This window comes from Lathyrus oleraceus, chromosome 5 (assembly GCF_024323335.1).
Source record: "Lathyrus oleraceus cultivar Zhongwan6 chromosome 5, CAAS_Psat_ZW6_1.0, whole genome shotgun sequence".
Lineage (NCBI taxonomy): Eukaryota > Viridiplantae > Streptophyta > Magnoliopsida > Fabales > Fabaceae > Lathyrus > Lathyrus oleraceus.
The window spans coordinates 235,775,639-235,781,054 of NC_066583.1; the positions used below are offsets into that span (position 1 = coordinate 235,775,639).

The following is a 5,416-nucleotide window of genomic DNA, read 5'->3' on the forward strand; positions in this document are numbered from 1 at the left end:
GTTTTCAGATTCTTCTGGTTCCTTTACTTTGTCCGGGGGTTTGGTACATTCCTTAGAAGTTTCGGGTTCACTCAGTCTTGGGTTTGGTGGCTCATCATAAGCGTTCCCACTTCTTAGGGTAATGGCATTGGCTTGTCCTCTCGGATTTTGTTGAGTTTGTCCAGGGAATTATCCTCCAGGTGTAGTCTGAGGGGCTTGGTTTAAAGTTACCTGAGAGATCTGTGTTTCAAGCATTTTGGTATGAGTAACTATTTGGTCAACCTTGGTTCCTAACTGAGTAATCAATTCGTTAACATGAATGTTTTGGTTCATGAACTCCTTGTTTTGTTGGGTTTGAGCGGTGATAAAATTTTCCATAATTTTCTCAAGGCTCGGTTTTGGTGGTACAGGTTGCATAGGTTGATTTGATCTAGGGGCTTGATAACTAGGTCTCGGAGGTGCATTATTTTGAATTGGGTTATTGTTTCTATAGGAGAAGTTAGGGTGATTCCTCCATCCAGGGTTATAAGTATTCGAATATGGGTTCCCTTGGGTGTAGTTCACTTGCTCGGAGTGGGTTTCGTTCAATAGACTGCATTCAGCGGATTGGTGTCCTTGGGTTCCACATATCTCACAATCCGACGAAACTGCGGCTACAGTATTCGGGTTTATGTACATATGTTCGACTTTAAGGGCTAATGCATCCATTTTAGCTTGCATCATGTCTATAGAGCTTAGTTCATGCACTCCTCCTTGGGCTTCCTTCTTCTCCATTGTCGCTCGTTCGACTCCCCATGATTGATGGTTTTGAGCCATGTCTTCGATGAGGGCACTAGCTTCAGGGTAAGGTTTGTTCATCAGAGCACCGCCTGCGGTAGCGTCGATGGTCATCTTTGTGTTATAATGAAGTCCATTATAGAAGGTTTGAATGATTAACCAATTTTCTAAACCATGATGTGGGCATGCTCGTAATAACTCTTTATATCTCTCCCAAGCTTCGAACAACGATTCTCCTTGGTTTTGGGTAAATCTAGTTATATGGTTTCGAAGAACGGCGGTCTTACTCGGGGGAAAATATCTAGTAAGAAAAACTCTTCTATGGTTATCCCAAGTCATAATGGAATTGGGTGGAAGGGAATCTAACCATGATAGGGCTTTATCTCTGAGGGAAAAAGGGAATAATCTTAAACGTATTGCCTCAGGAGAAGCTCCATTGATTTTAAAAGTATCTGCTAATTGAAGAAATATTTTTAAATGTTGGTTAGGGTTCTCGGTAGCGAGACCCGCGAATTGTCTCTGTTGCACTAATTGCAACAAGAGGTTTAAGTTCAAAATTATTGGCTGGGATGATTGGGTTTACTATACTAGAACTAGGTTCTTCATTAGATGGTTGAGCGAAGTCCTTAAGAGGTCTTTGGTTTTGATCTTCGGCCATAGCTCTCTTAATTCTATGAAAGAATAAACGTGCGCGAGCGTAAAGTTCAGGTTCCGCCAGAGGATTTACTAAACTTAAACTTCCGGTACTGCGAGTTCTTCGCATTGACCGGCGGGAAATAACCTAAGTCTAAACGATATAACAACAAGAAAATGAAATTTGACAAAATTGGTCCCCGGTAACGGCGCCAAAAACTTGATGCGTTGTTAAACTTGGTGTTCGCAAGTGTACGAACGCGTCAAAGTAATATAAAAGATTATCGAACCACAGAGACCAAGTGTCAATCTATCGTTATCTGTTGTTATGGTGTTTATCAAAGGCGGTCAAAATAGGTGTTTTTGTAGTGTGCAATGAAAAGTAAAGTATTAAAAATAGAATATAATTTATAAAGACAGGGTCGAATGTAATTCACGTAATCAGTTGATAATCCAAGTACTTGCTAATAGAACTACTTATGGGCAATGTTTCCTACTTTGAAAAGAACTAATTTAACAGGAACTGTCGCTTTTGCGTATTCAGAACCGAGTTATACTCCCTAATCAAACCCTTTTATTGTCACTTATAAAAAGGCGCGCATTGCGTTAGAGTAGTAAACCTATTTTTAAGAAATATAGTATCTTAACTAAGTTGAAAAGTATTATAATCTGGATTTCTTAACCAAAAGAGGTTCTTACGAACCAGACTCTAAACTTATAAACGCGTCCGAAAATAGTTTTAAAATCTCTTTTCTCCTTGATGTTAAAAACTCCTAATGAACTAGACAAAGCGCTTTCGCTGTTTTTGAAATAGTTAAAAACAATTAAGTTTATAAAGACGTTGGACGGCTTTCGATCTTACCCAACGGAATTGAAATGGTGGAAAACTTAAGTTGAAAGTTAAAATAGCCCTTAAGTGTTTCTACGAAAAATTGTACGGATTATCGGTTTAATTACGATCCTTACATTCTAACCTTTTAGATTTAGTTAGACATGATAAAGTAAAAGTGCATTAAAGTAAATAAAAGTAGTGCGAGTGCGAGAAATAAATAAAAGTAGTGCGAGTGCGAGAATTAAATAATTTAAAGCGAGTGCGAGGAAATAAATAATTTAAAGCGAGTGCGAGGAAATAAATAAAGTAAAGGCGGGTGCGGGAAATAAATAATTTAAAGCGAGTGCGAGGAAATAAACAAAGTAAAAGCGAGTGCGGGAAATAAACAAAGTAAAGGCGAGTGCGGGAAATAAATAAAGTAAAGGCGAGTGCGGGAAATAAATAAAGTAAAGGCGAGTAATGAAAACCTGCTCCAATCGGAGGGCTGAGTAAATTGCAATGCGGAAAAGAAAATGGCGGCAGGATTAACTTCCTTCCAAAGTGCTGCAAACTCGGTTACAGACTCTATCACAGACTTGATGACACAATTGTGGTAACACTCCAATGCGAAGCGACTACCACTATAAAATACTGAATATATGCCTAAGTGAAACAAATTTGCTTCTGAGTTTGCCTCTGTTCTAAGTTTGGATGGTTGTAAAACTGAATTCGCGTTTCTATTTATAGGAAAATAAAAAAGGTGGAATTGACTTGGATGCCCCTCAACTTGAAAATAGAGGAAACCTTTTCCTTCTTGTGGCGCCCGCCACAAGGCTATGGCGCCCTCCACAAGCACATAGTGGGGCGCCTTAGTGGATGAAGTGGGGAAACTTGGGAGTTGAGGAAGTTGGACTTGGACACGTCATGGCTTGGTCTGTGGCGCCCGCCATGGGGTATGCCATAAGCACAAAATGCTGAATTTTAGGGTTTTTAGCCCTTTTTCACTCCTTTTCTCGATCGGGGCTCCGATTAAAGTAAAAACCTGAAAACAAAGGAAAACACAGTAATAACACAACAAAATTACAATAAAATAACTAGAATGCATGTGAAATTGGAGTCGAAAATACGTAAATTTTAGTGTGATCAGATTATAAACATAACATTTTAAATAGACATCTTAATATTTCCAATGCAATTATCACCTCAAAATCATAAAAAATAAGGAAGTTAGGTCCTTGGGAAGTTGACCTAAAATTAGGGTTTCAATCAAAATAACCTATAATGTTTTGAAATGTATGATGACCTTAAAAGTTTCAAATGGATTTTTGATGAACACGAAAGTTGTTCATTATGTTCGTAAGAACATTGTTTCTCTTGGGGTCATCTTCATTTGACAAACACATCAAACGTTGTATCTCAAATATCCTCAGTTTAGTCAGATGACTTGACTGGTCAACTTCTCAAGGCCAAACCTCAAATCTTAATGAATGAATGATTGAGGATACTTTCCTAGGCTAATATATGCATACAATAATGAATGAAAGAACTTCCCTTGATTGAATTTAATCATAGGTTGAGGTTGCTTCATGAGCAAGGCACAGTCAATGCACAATTGAATTAGGGTTTCCTTGGGAAACAATCCTCAAGCCCTTTGGATTATCTTGATAAAATTGGAAATTAAGATACTTGGGAGACATATATGATGATTAGGAGCTTTGTACCATTGTCAAGCTTGTTCTCATCTTCATTTAGCCACTTTATTAAGAATAGGAACCTCCTAGGAGCAGGGGATCACATGATCACTTGGGCTTCAAAACAAAAAGAGTTAGTGACATAATTTTGTGCTTTTGGTTAGTAAACAAAATAAGAAAAGAAATAATATACAATTCAAGCATCCTTGGTGGTCTCAGACCAACTCACACAAGTCCCACCCTAGGGTTAAGGAGCCACACATGCTATGATCCTTGAGCAATGCAATGAGCAATAATATGATACCATGAGGGATCTTAGGGTCAAAATTAGGGTCTTACACATTGCCTCAAGGATTATAGCATGTGTGGCTCCTTAACCCTAGGGGTGGGACTTGTGTGAGTGGTTTGAGACCACCAAGCATGCTTGAATTGTATATTATTGCTTTTCTTATTTTGTTTACTAACCAAAAGCACAAAAATATGTCACTAACTCTTTTTGTTTTGATGCTCAAGTGATAATGTGCTCCCATGCTCCTAGGAGGCTCCTAAGCTCAATGAAATGGCTAGATGAAGATGAGAACAAGCATGAAAATGGTCCTCAAAGCTCCCAATCATCATATATGTATCCCAAGTATCTCATTTTTCCAATTTGATCAAGATAACCCAAGGGGCATGAGGATTGTTTCCCAAGGAAAACCTAATTCAACTGTGCATTAATTGTGCCTTGCTCATGAAGCAACCTCAACCTATGATCAAATTTAATCAAGGGAAGTTCTTTCATTCATTATTTTATGCATATATGAGCCTATGTGAGGCTCCTCAATCATTCATTCATCAAGATTTGAGGTTTGGCCTTGAGAAGTTGACCAGTCAAGTCATCTGACTAAACTGAGGATCATTGAGATACAACTTTTGATGTGTTTGTAAAATGAAGATGACCCCAAGAGAAACAATGTTCTTAAGAACTATATGAATAACTTTAATGTTCATCAAAAATACCTTTGAAACTTGTAAGTTTATCATTCATTTCAAAACATTATAGGTCATTTTGACTGAAACCCTAATTTTGGGTCAACTTCCCAAGGACCTAACTTCCTTATTTTTTGTGATTTTGAGGTGAGACCAAATGCATTGGAAAGCTTAAGATGTCTACTTAAAATGTTATGTTGTACAAAATTTCATAATCCTAAAGGAAACACATGTGATAATACAGAACATTATAGGTCACTTTGGACCTAAGTCATTGAATTTGAAAAATGTCCAACTTCAAATGCCCATAACTTTCTCATGAAAATCCAAATGATGCAAAATTTAAGTCTAAATTGATCATATTGAAAATATCTATAACTTTAATGTTGGAGGTGTTTTTAATTTTAGGCTTGCATCATTGAAACAGAAAGGCTTGAAGATGCTTGCTTTTGGCAAAAAGATTCAAAGGGAACCTAGACATGTTTTGTACCCAAAACTTCATAGCCAGTTTTCATAAATTTCCAAACTCCAAATGAATTTTTGACCAACATGAATT

The 5,416-nt window shown here is 37.5% G+C and overlaps 1 non-coding gene across 1 annotated transcript; it reads left to right on the top strand.

Annotated features, from left to right (window-relative positions):
• The first annotated feature begins 925 nt into the window (after positions 1-925).
• LOC127088406 (small nucleolar RNA R71) lies at positions 926-1,032 on the top strand. The gene has a single exon (XR_007790244.1). It is a non-coding gene; the product is annotated as a small nucleolar RNA R71 (small nucleolar RNA).
• Positions 1,033-5,416: the final 4,384 nt, after the last annotated feature.